This window comes from Bidens hawaiensis, unplaced genomic scaffold (assembly GCF_021521415.1).
Source record: "Bidens hawaiensis isolate Kalapana, Puna unplaced genomic scaffold, B.hawaiensis_p1.1 tig00088637_1, whole genome shotgun sequence".
NCBI classification, from domain to species: domain Eukaryota; kingdom Viridiplantae; phylum Streptophyta; class Magnoliopsida; order Asterales; family Asteraceae; genus Bidens; species Bidens hawaiensis.
The window spans coordinates 1-14,857 of NW_027506804.1; the positions used below are offsets into that span (position 1 = coordinate 1).

General features: G+C 32.9%; 2 pseudogenes across 1 annotated transcript; one reads left to right on the top strand and one right to left on the bottom strand.

Moving 5' to 3' along the window:
• Nucleotides 1–7: 7 nt before the first annotated feature.
• LOC143618568 (large ribosomal subunit protein uL30z-like) lies at nt 8–1,068 on the bottom strand (annotated as a pseudogene).
• Nucleotides 1,069–6,476: 5,408 nt separating this feature from the next.
• On the top strand, nt 6,477–7,637 carry LOC143618569 (deSI-like protein At4g17486 pseudogene; annotated as a pseudogene). The gene is made up of 3 exons (XR_013151041.1): nt 6,477–6,636; nt 7,076–7,363; nt 7,432–7,637. The product of XR_013151041.1 is annotated as a deSI-like protein At4g17486 pseudogene (transcript).
• The last annotated feature ends 7,220 nt before the right edge of the window (nt 7,638–14,857 follow it).

Sequence of the window (14,857 nt, forward strand, 5' to 3'; positions counted from 1 at the left end):
GAAGGGCCTTTTCTTACCCTGCAGCGCCTTTTCTGGCTTGTTTAGACTGAAAGGACACAAAAAATTGCAAATTTCTTTAAAATGCGGGCCCACGTTTCGATTTCGTTCACAATGTCTTCAATGCATATAACTTTGTGCTCCCCAAGTGCCTGAAAAAGAAATCCATTACAAGTTATGAAATCTTCAAATAAAAGCATAGAAACAAGGATACCCGAGTGGCAATTTCAACCCATTTACTAATAAAACAAGTCACGTATTTTGACCTGAAATATATCATATACCTGCTCAATTATGTTATTGTCGGTCAAAGGACATATCTGCTTATTAACTTTCCCCAACCCTTCTTGTATATCAGCTCATTCACACTCTTCAGGTTGGGATACCTTCAATTTATCAAAAATAATAAGCAAATATAAAATTGAGCATTTAAAAGAAGTTAAAATATTATGTACGGACTTACCCGTAAGCCACATAGGGTTCCACTTTTTGTAGAATATCCATATTTCTCTCATTTGCCTTAACAAATACACCAGTGAACATCCTCCTTAGCCTCAAAAGAGTATAAAAGTTTCCTTGTTTGAGGGTGCATGTCACTTTTACTAAAACAACAGGAAACAATTTAGACAAAAACAATAAAAACAGAAAACAAAAATAAATAAATAAAAACTATGATAAGTGATATACCCTTGTATGCGTATGATAAAAAGGAGCTTTGATTGAGATAAACTAGACGTTTTTCTTGGTCGTTTTGCCCGATGTTTCATTTTGATGAGATCAGCTTCCTGAATAATATAATAATAATAATAATAATAATAATAATAATAATAATAAAATGAGAAAACTATAAAGTACCAAATATAAGCTAGTTGAGAAAATTGACTGGTTAATTACTCTGTCACGGTATTCTCTGATAAGCTGTTCGGGCTTTTTAATAACAAAATGATCACTTTTGGATTTCTTGACCCGTTGCTCCAACTGCTCTCTTCTTCTAATTGCCCAGTCCTCATTGTTTTTTCTTTTCTTTAATACAATTTCGGATACATAATCGAGAGGCTTTGGTTCCAGCATCAGTCATGACGGTTGATATCGCCTGAAAAAACATATAGATATATAAAAGATCTTGCATGTGTCCCCAGATACACAATAAGCTAACAATATGGAGGCATATACTTGAGTAACTTGACCAACAAAAACATATATATTTTTTTGATTTGATGTGCTAGAATTCAATGATTTTATTTGGAAATTAAGGTTTAAAAATTCAGCAAATTTGGAACGAACAAAACAGATTGCAGCTTGAAGAGGAAGACAACTTAAACTTACTGTAAGGGTTCGAGAAGATGACTCCGTATACAAAGAGGGAAAATTTTTAGGTTTTCCAACTGCAAATCCAACACCCGTCTGACCATATATGTAACACACGGCCCATGTTTGAAAAATAGGTCCATAAGCCCATTACTTAATCGACAGGGGTGCTTAAAGCGGGGTATTTTCAGGAGCCGGAACCTGTTCTGGGCATGGTTAACAAAAGTCAAAACCCGGGTGGGGGTAGGAACCGGTTCCGGGTATACTTGGGTATTTGACCGGGTTTTTCATAATATTTTTTGGGTTTCGGGTAGGGTCAAGTCAGGTTTTAACCAGGTAAAGGTGGGACAGGTTCAGGCGGGTCTGGGTCATACAGATCCAAGAGAAACCCAAAACCAGGTTGTACTCACGGATCAGATACGGGTGAGAACTGATTTCGGGTCAGGTCTAGATTGGTATTATGTACACCTCTAGCTATGAGCATGCACAAGCTAACAAGGTATTATTATGTTATTTTCTTTTCATATATGATGTATTTTTTTTTTGTATTTTATTCTTATTATTTCTATCTATGTATATTATTATTATTATTATTTATTATTATGTGTTATCTTTACTACTATTATTATATTATTGTTGAACTTAGATTTTCTTTTTATAATCTTTCATGCATATGGTATTTAAAGCTGAAGGTATATCTAGAAGTCACCTCTCTATTTTATTGAATAGAGGTGCGGTATGTCTACATTTCACTCTTCCCATAACCTACTCAAAGCTTTGCTATTGGTAGGATTCCACTAAGTAGGATTGATTAATTGTGTTTATTGGGTGTTTGCAAATACGTTCCTTTCATAATCCATGTTGATTTCATAAGGAGAATTCTAGGGACACCGCTCCATTTTGCTAAAAAATACCCATCAATACGCTCCGTATAGGGCTATACGGGGCGTAAAGGGTCATTTATAAGTCCCGTATAGTCCCTCATATAGCTCTAAACGGGCGTGTAGGGGGTGTCTGAGCGTCCCTAGTAAGACCCTTTCATAATCCATATTGAACATAATCTTCTTATATGCATTTGTAAAACATTACAAGATGATTACACATATTCAAAATAAGTTCAAATATTAATTCTTTCTGAGTAACAAATATTACTCATACTCTATTACACCTAATGTTTTTATAACTGGATCGGACAGAGAACCAGACAAGCGACCGGTTCAACCGATCGGATCGGCCGAAAAACTTTGGTAAAAACATGACGAGTAGGGTTGGAAAAAATATTTTTCAAAAAAAAAATTTGTTTTTCATAGTAAACCGATTCAACCGGTCCGGTTTTCCGGTTGGACCAGTTGAACCGGTTCGCACCGACGATTTTCTGATAGCCGAACAAAGTAGGGATGAGCAAATTCGGTACTGGTACCGTCCCAGTATTGGTACCAAACCGAAGATTTCGGTACCGGTACCAAAAATTTGTGATTTTCGGTACCGGTACGGCACCGATCTCATCCCCCAGAGCGAACAACACAGAACTGGACTGGTCAGCGGACTGAATCTTGGTCGGACTGGTCCGGTCAGACACCAATAAATCTAAACTACACTTTGCCAAGGTTGCCAGGACCTCCCCTCTAAGAAGCAAATGCCTCTACCAAATAGGCTAGTCCCATCTTAACTGATAAAATATTATTATAATAATGTATGCATTGTAAGTTGTAATTATGTTTATGGCGATTAATCATTTATAAAGTTATTAAAAAGTAGATAAAAATTTGTGTGCATCTACAAAAACTAACCCAGCTTAACTCATCTTTGTCCGAGTAGCACGATTTTGGAGATATCATAGGGTCACCATCATCGGAATACAAGTTTAATTGTTTAACTAATAAAATGATGAAAATCTAATTTTTAATAAATTTAGGAATAGAAACATATATATTTTTTTATAAATTCCTGAATTGTAAAAAACTTAACGTTCTTTCTTAAGAGTAAATACAAACTAAATAAACCCCAAATTAAATAAAATTGGCATATCAATTTACCTTTTTCTAATCTATCTATAATATATATAAATGACACCCCTAAAATTTTATGTGTCTCGATGTGGTCGCTCCCCCCCTTTTATGGAAGCCACCAGATTTATTGATTTTTAAATGGAGGCCTCTCATTGATTTAACCCAATTTCATGGGTATGGGTCTTACCAAAATCAGATAGCACTTAAACGGGTTATAACATCTCATTAAATTAAAAATTAATATTACTAATTATTTGATTTGAAAATCTTATAAAATAGGGATATACTATCCAGTTTAAAAAGAAAAAGATATTATTTATAATTAATAAACAGTTTTATAGTAAAAAACAAAGCGGGTCATCGGTCACCAAATCCAGATAGCTTTTAAACGGATTATAACATATCATTAATTTATGAAACTCTTCCATCATTAAACCATAACACTGCATTCTTGAGTTTTTTGATTTAAGTGTTTGGAAAAGAAAAGATAAGAAATTTTTTTTTTCATTATTGAGTTTTTTCATTAAAAGAAAAGAAAGAGAATGAAAAGAAAAACTATGACTTTTTTCCTTCAAAACTTTCCAGCTAAATATGGCATGATTCGTAGGAAAGTTTATAGTCATATATAATATTACTAATTTACCCTATCTTTTTCTTCCTATCTAACTCAATAATGAGGATATTATTGTAAAATTACAATTTTTATCATATATTTTCCTTCCTATTTAACTCAAGAATGTAATTAACACTTTCTTTTCTATTCTTTTATTTTAACTCGAGAATGTCTTTTAAATATATAATTTAATTTCCTTTCTTCCCCTTTCCAATCTTATCATTTCTTTTTCTTGTATTTTAAACCCGAGAATGCACCGTAACTCCGTAAGTATATTATTAACTTTCTTACAATAAAGAAATTAAAATCCAAAAAATAAATATTAAAAACCGAAAAATGTAAAACAATTATTCTCTCAAGCTATCAGATTGCTTTATTTGTAAATGAAACATTATCACGCATTTGACCCAAATTCACGGGTAAAGGTCTCACCAAACCCAGATAGCTCTTAAACGGGTTATAACATCTCATTATATTGAAAAATAATCTCATCAAATATTTGATGTGAAAATCCTATAAAATAGGGATATACTAAAAATTAATATCCTATTTTATTTAAAAAAAGATATTATTTATAATTAAGAAACAATTTTATAATAAAGAAAATAAACGGATAATGGGTATCACCAAACCCGGATAGCTTTTAAACCGAATTATAACATATTATTTATTTGCGAAACCATTTTATCATCAAACCTCAAGTATATTAATTATTAACTTTTTTACAATAAATAAAATTAAAATCTAAATATACATATATAAATATTAATAACGAATAATATAAAATAACCCATGTAATATGAGGGATAAAATCTAGTAACACATATTAGTTAGATCTTAAAGAAAGAGAGAAAATCAAACTAAATCACAGATCATGATAAAATACTAATCATGTCCACTTAGCTCCACCTTGCCATGATTAGCAACACACTTCTTCCACTACACATAATAATTTACTTTTTAATTAATAATAATAAATACACACTTTGTTACATTATTCTGTAATATGTTTTAATAAAACACAAATAGTATATTGAATAAAATAAAAATATATATTAGCGTAAAACACTTATCTGTTTAAGAAACATACACACCGCAAATTTTATATGTTGAATGCGTGTGAGTTTTTTTTTATTCTATTTTTTAGTTAATAAACTCTACTTGAAATAACTTTTAAGTTTTTAACAAACAGAATTCAATTTATATTTTTATTTGTCTGGCCTTTTATGTGATTTAAGGAACTTAAACCCAAGACCTTCTTATTTTAAAGGCCTTGCATTTGCTAATGCATACCTTCCGATTACAACCACTTAAACTTTTACAAACAATTCAATTCAGATCTAAACTCTAGCTTAACAAAAGCCCTACATTACCAGAATACTTAGTATTCTTTATTGATGTCAAAAATACTTTAACATGCTATGTGGTCCTCATTAAAAAACAATATCATTGATATATGAAATCTAAAATTTATATTCTAGTGAAATAAACTACATAGATGGTATCATTGTATACTTACACTTAGTATCTAACTTAGATAGTACAAATTTAGGCTCAACTATTTACAAAAAGTGTACTTCCTAACGCTAAGCCACTAAGTAGCAATGAAAATGATTTTTACATTATAAAAATACTATTTATCAACTCTTATTAGAATGGACATAATCAAGAAAATCTTTCAAGCAATACAAAAACTACGATCAATAATGATATCCCTGTCATTTATAAGTTCGCATTCGAAAAGATCATCACCTTTTTTGCCTAAGCTAAGCTATCTCTAATACGTATCTTTAACCTTTCCATGGCATGATTGTCAACGTTGATTCTATCTGTGTTGCCATACCGACTTAATTGTTGAGACCCTAGTTGGTACATAACAATCTATTGAGTTCGTGCATTAGTTAGTTAGATAGATTCTAAATTAGTTGTTGGTTGTTTCAAGAGTCTTAATCTAAGTGAACAAGTTATCGATTAAAGACAAACAACAAACAACACACCACATGAACAATCTATGTAATTTAGTGTGATAGTTACAGGACAGACAGCATGCTTTGTTTTATATTTAGTTGCTTTCTTATGAGAAAAAAAAAGAGAGAGAGATATAATGGTTTAATAAGTATAGTCTTAACTCTTAAGTTGAATGCATTAGTTCTGCAACTTAAATATAATCACATAAAAATGTCGAACAATAAACTTGCAAAGTAAAATATTTTAAATGCAAGTCCCTACCTCTTTCATACCCTTACTTTAAAAAATAATAAAAATAAAAGATATACTATTGCTAACCAAAACAAAAATAAATTTAATTTTATAAAATGGAGGGAATAGTAGAATATAAGGTGAGAAAAAAAACCAGAAATGCAAAGAGTAGTGGTGGTGGCCCGCCAAAAAGCATAGAATGCGGTGCTTATATGCCGCCGGTGATACCCATCACAGCTTCACCTCCGTCGGTATATATATTATTTGCATCCACCGCTTTTAAGAATTTGAAAATGTTACTTTTGCAAAATGCATGCTAACTGTTAGCTAGCTCATTCTCCCTCAACAAATCTTCATTCAGTTCCAACCCAAAAATGCTGTGCAGACGAAGCTCCATAGAGTGCCGGAAAGAAGGATCGGTGCCGGTGTACCTCAATGTGTATGATCTCACCTCCATGAACGGCTATGCGTATTGGCTCGGCCTCGGTGTTTATCATTCTGGCGTCCAAGGTTAGAATTTTGGAGCAATTGTTTTAGAAACATTTATATGATTCATCCGGATATTGTTCAACATTCAAAACGGTTGTTCTGACCAGGAATTTTTTAATTTCGATCGTTTTGTCAAAACATTCATCTGAATGTTTTGTAGACAGTTGTTTGATGATGTGAAAGCCGAAAGTCAGCTATACACACACCGTCTAATATTTAATCCCAGACTTCTGAATAGAGGTCGGACGACCATTCGACAGCCTATAGTCAAAACAGTAGCTAAGATATGGCCAAACGACGTTTTGACCAGTAATTTTCAAAGCTTGACCCCCATATAGTAAAACACCCATCCCGTTATGACCAATAACTTTCAAAGTTTGACTATTTTTTTTCAAAACGACCATACGTCGAGGGAGTGTAGTTATACTTATAGCATGACATTTTTTCCTTTCGAATTTAGTGCATGGAGTTGAATACGCATTTGGATGTCACGAACAATCAACAACCGGAATCTACGAAGGAGAACCGAAACAATGCGAAGGATTCACGTTCCGAAAGCAAATTCTGATCGGATGGACAGAGAAGAATCTAACACAAGTAAGACGAATAATGGAAGATCTAGCCGAAGACTACAAAGGAATATCATACAATCTCATCACCAAAAACTGCAATCACTTCTGCAAGGATGTATGCATTAGACTCACTGGAAACTCAATCCCTAATTGGATCAATCGGCTCGCCAGAATCGGTACGTCATTTTTAAGACATTTAAACCCTATCGTGTGATTTTTCGATTAACGAACTGTGGTGTTGCAGGTTTTTTGTGCAACTGCATAATTCCAGCGAGTATAAGTTCAACTAAAGTTGGAATTGAGGATAATAAAGTGGACAATGAGGGAGAGATGAAAATGCTGAGGAGTAGTACGGGTAGATCCGGTTCATCGTCTAGTTGTTCACCGCGATCTGAGAAATCGTTGTCGCGGTTGCTCGGTGTAGAAGTAATGAAGTCTTCTAAATCATAACAGATTTTTGACGATACTGTTCACTCGTTCAGTAATCAAATTTGTGTATTTTCTTTTTCACTTGATCCTTTTTTACTATTAAGTTTTTTTTATTGATTTATGTATAATTATCATCTCTTTAACCTATTCAAAAATGCGAAAATTTACACTACTGAGTAAAAGCGTACCCTGGTCCCTTCGATGCTTTGTCCTTGCTCACATCAGGCTTTGTCAGTTTGTCATTAGGTTGAAAATTCCTTAAATATAGAAAGATAATAAGCATGTTATGATTTATTAAACAAGTTAACACGAACATGTTTTGTTTAATAATTAGTTTACTTGAATGCAACCTGTTCAATTATGAAGTTAGCACATTAAGATTAGCATGTTTAAAGGTTCTTAAAAAGTTTCTCATTGGATTTTAGAAAATGTTGTTAAAGAAAGTGTTAAAAACAAAAGTTCGCATTTTTTTTCCCCTCCAACCATTGATTTTTAAAAAGTGAAACTAATTTTGCGTCTTGAAATATTTAACAACTCTTTATTTCCAAGAACTTTATTCATTAATTCTGAGTACCGATTCTCCATAGTTCCATTGGCTTCTAATCTCGAGCATAATGGAATTGGTATCAGGTATCGAACACAAGCTCAGACATTTTTGTTATTGAGAAACTTCACAAAACTCAATTACTCAGATTACAATCTCTAAACCTCAAAGCATGTGTATTTAAAATCTAACATATCACGTTTAGACTACAACTAGGATTACTAAATAATAGGACATAATAATTATACTAACAATTAAATCTGAGCATATTTAATTGTTTATAATTATCCACTCATTAAATCATGTTACTTAACCTTTCACGCAAGTAACGTTCTTAAACCGAAATTCCCAACAGAACAACAGATATAAAATCAAGTCGCTTGAGAATGCGAGAGGAAGAAGCAAAAACATAAAACCGGTCAACACGAAACACAAGATTCTATGTACATCATACAAATAAATGTGAGTGATTCTTGGGTTGAAGAATTCAACACTTTAAGCAATTATCATCCATTGGAATCACTTCTCTTTATTTTTTGTTGCTCTTTACCTTTGCACGGGACCCACTTCAAGTCCAACAGTACCTGGAACATGACCCACTCCCCATCTTTGTTGCATCCGACCCATGATGATTGATGAGTCAACAGAAGCATCCAGGTTCATGTGGGGTCTTGCAAGATACATTCAGATATTATGCCCAACTTCTCAACCGACTTCACAAAAGTTGATTGGTCCCTTAAGTAAACTGTATAAACCAAGGATGTTCATAAAGTGATAAATTCCTTGGAAACTGATTGTGTGTACAAACCGAAGCACGTCGGCTAGCTTGAGATCGATTAGTTTGGTTTTGGCGGTTTACTGGTCTATCTGACAATTTGAAGCTTGAAACCGTCTGTTTAACCTTTTCTATTTATTTACTTACTTTTTTCATTTTTGGAATATGTTGTATATGTTTCGTAATTCGTATCAACAAATCATCTTTAACATTTTTTTGTAGCCGTCACCCGATCCGTTTTGTACTTGGGTATTTCATCAATAAAATACTGCTTTTGTTTAATATGATTTTTTTTATTTATTATTCATTTACTTTTAATTTAAGTATAAATAACTTGGAGTCTAATACACAAAACACCCCCTTAACTGACGTTAATCATGTTATGCACCCAACCCATCTAAGGACTAAATATTAAATTAATCAGATAATTTTTCTCTCTCTGTCTCCCGTTGGTGATCCGATACCCCCAACCTTTCTTGGCCCTTAATTCTCGGATATAATCAAGAATTGATATTGCCAAATCGTTATTTAACCAAAATCGAATCTCACCGATGATTTAATCATGGAAAACGATTTAAGATTGACAGCTAATTCACCCAATTTAACCCACGGCCTAATGGATCTTGTTACTATTAAAGATTATTTATATTGGTATATTTGGTTAGCGAGGATGTAATCCTTCTTTATAGCCCATACTTAAAAGCGAAAAAGCTAGATGATTCTAGAGCGATTAGTCGTGTATTTTTAATTAAGTTTTTAAAGTCTTGGCTAACATACTTGAAGTGGTTGTGCCTTGTATCATCTCCAACACCCAATCGGCTCTATTAAATGGAAGAAGCATCATGGATAGCCGGCTCATTATCAACGAAACCATCTAATGGGCGAAAAAAAATCAAATTCGAGTTTCTTACTTTTCAAGGTTGACTTTGAAAAGGCTTTAAACACTTGATTGTGAATTTTCTTTATTCGGTCATGATTAATATGAACTTTTCTCTTAGAATAAAGTAATGGAACCAAAAGATTAAGGATGGTTGGGAATCGGTTCTCTTCGGGATATGGTTCTATCTCGTCCTGATAAAATGTTGTGGCACGATTGAGAGGCCCTCTCTTTGGTGTAAATCCAGTTGCTCCATTTATCATAATCCATGTATCATATCTTTGGAAGAATACTATAACCATCGACCACAACTCATCAATAGATTCATCTACCTCAAGAACTTGATTATTGGTAAGGTTGGTTATGGTATGTTTATTCGTTTTTGGTTAGATAAGTGGTTAGATGTTGTTCATTTAAGCAATCACTGCCCCTCTTTGTTTCGGACCGCCTCTAACAAGCAGATCAGGATTGCTGAATGCATACCGCCCACGACTGAGAATCTGCATTTGGTCCATCACGTGGACGCCTCCTTCCCTCCCTTTTGGGTTTTCAATCGATGGGCTTCTTTGTTAGCTTGATCATCATTGTGCTATCAAGGTTGTACATTGTAGTGTGGGGTTGTGCGTAATATCTATTTGTGTTTAAAAGTATAAAAGAGTGAGTAATGAGTGATGACCATAACATAAGCTAAATGGAGTTATGGAGAAAGTGATAATGCATTACTAAGTTCATCTCTAGGTCCCTTAGGAACAGGCTTTTCAATTTATCATTTCGATTTACTTTCCTATTTAATAACCCATAATCAGATCTTGGTAACTAACTATTTGCAACTGGACAATTTTAAAAGTATTTTTCAAATGCTTCAATATTATTTACCGGATGAAAATGGTAAAATTTATAATCCCTATTCATGTAGTAACATCATTTAAAATCAATTCAATTTGAATTGGTATTTTCTACATTACAATTATTGTAAAGAGACATATACAATCGTTAATCTTGGGCGGTTTCTTTGTGAAAATGGATGTATAGCCAAAAAAAGGACCGCATTTAAAATCAGATCAAGTTCTAATTATTCAAGTTGACTATGTGGTAATACGATCAGCTAGCCTTATTTGGCTACTCCATGAGCAACTGTTCATGGACATTATGGGGAAATTCTTTACGAAAGAGATACATTAGTTACATTTATATATGAAAAATCAAGATCTTGTGATATAACTCAAGGTCTTTCAAAAGTAAAGCAGGTGCGTTAACTCACTAAGAAGCAAAGCAGGTGCGTTAACTCACTAAGAAGCAAGTGACATGTATATCACGTAGCTTCATTGTGTGGTCAAACAATGCAGACTAATCATCCCACACTATGCAAAGTGATCCCACCACGTGAAAAAGACCGATATCCATGTGGATAACATGCCATGGTCAAAGACTCTTAACTTCCGCTGTTTTATTTCCAAATTCCAAGTTCTCACTCATTTTAGAATTTAGATGCAACTTTCTTTCTTTCCTTTTTGTTTTTTCTCCTTTTTTCTAATTGAATTAATATCTTATTCGTATACAAATAATAATGGATAAATAAAAGATGAACGTGGAATAATTCTTATTAAAGTTTTGAGCAATCTTAAATATTCGATTATTAGAAAGACACGTTAGTCATGTATAAACCAAATAAATAAATAGCTGTTTGTGTCATGTTTTACAACTAGAGGTGACAAATGGGTTGGGTTGGGTCGAACGAGTCATGGGTCAAAATGGGTTTGGGTTGAAATGGGTTAGAGTCAGAATGAGTCAACTAATAGGTTAGGGTCGGAACGAGTCAGAACGGTCTTTTTTTTAAACGAGAATAGCGACGGAAACATTTTAGTATTTTTAGATTTTTTGTTTTTTATTTATATTTTGAGTTATGATTTTTTTATTATTTTTTTTGAATTTTTTTCTGAAGGGTTTCTTATTAAGAACAAAAACCTCTCAAAAAAATATTCAAAAATAATAATAAAAAAAATCATAACTCAAATTATAAATCAAAAACAAAAAAAGTAAAAGAATTAAAATGTTTCCTCCGTTGTCCTCGTTCCATTAAAAAAAAACCTAAGAAATCAAACCGAAACCGAAAAGTTGACGGAAATGAAACAAAAAGCCAAAACCGAACCAAATCAATCGAAATCAAAAAATCAATAAAAACGAAACTAAAAAATTGAAACCGAACAAAAACGAAACTAAAAAAACGGACACAAACGAAACAAAAAAACCAAAAACGAGTCCGGAATCGACCAAAAAGAAACCAAAACCCAACCCGTCCTGTATGAAAACTCGTGTTGGCTTGAAACCTGAACCGAACCCGTTCCAATCTCAAACTCGTTTCGTGCCGAAACCTATCTCGTGCGGAAACCCGTTCCGATCCAAAACCTGCCACATTTCCTTAGGACACTAACCAACATCGACCCATTTATTTGAATATGGTGACCCAATTTGACCCGAAAATTACAAAATGAAATTTCAAATGACCCATTTTGACCAATTTAGTTAAAATCCTTGACCCAAATCAACCCATTTAATTTTTAAAACAACCCATATTAACCCATTTAAAATGGAAGATCAAGATTGCCACCCTTATTTACAACTCTATAAGGTTACATATCTTTTCCCAGCTTCTTATATTTCATTCATGTGTACTTATAATAATAAAACATATATAATACATTAAATATAACAACTTATAAGTAATTTCATTCGTATCTTATCTCAATATCTTTAATTAACTTTTTTGAACTACTGAAATTTTATAATACTTTTGACTAGTAAGAAGTTTGGCTGTAGAAACAAAAAACATGACAAAAAAATAAGAGTTTTGTAACCACAACAACCATTTGTTGTTCGCTTTAGAGTTAACGTCCATTTTCGTCCCTGTGGTTTGCTACTTTCGCCACTTCAGTCCAAAGTTTGAAATTTTGTTAATTTAGTCCTTATAGTTTTAAACATTAGCCAATTACGTCCTCTAGTCTAACGGCATCCAACTATGCCGTTAGTTTAAGGGGTATTTTTGTCTTTCTTCTATTTATGTTTAGTTAATGGCCAGTTTCGTCCCTGTGGTTTGATACTTTTGCTACTTCAGTCCAAAATTTGAAAATTTTTCAATTTTATGTTTAATTTATTCAGCTTTTTTTTCTTTTTTTTTGTCTATAGCCTTTAAGAGCATAAGCCAAGCCCAAAACCATCAAGCATCGACCAAAACAGGTTTACGTTTACTCTGTCGATAACAATAATCATACCCCTCTCGTATTTAGTTTCTAGACATTTTCTAAACTCTCCCTCATGGTGGAATTCATTGGTAAAGTGGTCAAGGTAATTCCCTAAAACCGTACTATACCGATAAAACTAAAATCGTTTCTTTGGTTAATGCATAATAGTTACGGTTTAGAGATTAACATATTGTAGCAAACATCTTGGTCGAAATCACATCAGGAGGTCAAATATCCCGCATTTCCATGTTTGCTCAAGAAATCGATACACTAGATCGCATGTGTGTTCTTCAAATCGTGGTGTTGTTCTTGAATTCTTCATATCGACTACAATTCTAGGGTTGAATTCGACGAATTCAAGAACAATACTACGATTTGAAGAACACACATGCGATTTAGTGCATTAATTTCTTGAGCAAACATGGAAATACGGGATATTCGACCTCCTGATGTTGATTTCGACCCAAATGTTTGCTACGATATGTTAATCTCTAAACCCTAACTATTATGCATTAATCAGAGAAACGATTTTGGTTTTTTCGATATAGTTCGATTTTAGGGAATTACCCTGACCACTTTACCAAATTACCAATGAATTCCATCATGGACTGAAGTAGCAAAAAAAAAAAAAAAAAAAAAAAAAAAAAAAAACTGAATAAATTAAACATAAAATTGACAAATTTCAAACTTTGGACTGAAGTAGCAAAAGTATCAAACTACAGGGACGAAACTGACCATTAACTAAATATAAATAGGAGAAAGACAATAATACCCCTAAATCTAACGGCATAGTTGGATGCCGTTAGACGGGGGGACGTAATTGGCTAATGTTTAAAACTATAAGGACTAAATTGACAAAATTTCAAACTTTGGACTGAAGTGGCGAAAGTAGCAAATCACAGGGACGAAAATGGCTATTAACTCTAATAAAACATATATAATACATTAAATATAACAACTTATAAGTAATTTCATTCGTATCTTATCTCAATATCTTTAATTAACTTTTTTGAACTACTGAAATTTTATAATACTTTTGACTAGTAAGAAGTTTGGCTGTAGAAACAAAAAAACATGACAAAAAAATATGAGTTTTGTAACCACAACAACCATTTGTTGTTCGCTTTAGAGCTCCTATTAACAAAACATATAAAAATTGACAGTGCTGTCAAAATCGTTTTTCCAAATTATGCCAAATAACCCATCAAGCAGTCATAATAATCACTTCCAGCATTATTTCTTGGTATTAGATAATAAAGAAGCATCCAACCAAGACACCCAGCAAGTGTGTAAAGGAAATGCTTGTAAAATCAAAATTGTTATATGAAAATGAAAACCAAAGGTTTGTCAAATCAAAATTGTTATCTATATTTTCTTCATTATTTCTTTTAACGGTGAACTTCAATAGAACAAGAAGCCCAGAGGCACTTACAAGAACCAGCACTCCTCTACCGAGCACGGAGGAACGGCACAATTACATGAAAGCATACTTACACCAACTTAACCAACACCCCCAAGTCTTTAGATCTATGTTTTAACCACAAGAAACACAACTTTTTGATATCGCTTATAATCTCTTCAATCTTGGACTCTCTTCCTTCATTAAGTTTTTCAGTTCTTGCCTTTCAAATCCGCCTACTAGTTACCATCAAAATGCCTTGGAAAATCTTATAATCTTTGTCTCCTAAATTCATATTGGAGTGTAAATTGAAGATGTCTTCTTCTGCGAAAAAGTAAATGGGTGGAACCTGTAGGACATGGGTCATGATTTTATTAAACAATATCAATAAAATAAATAAATAATCT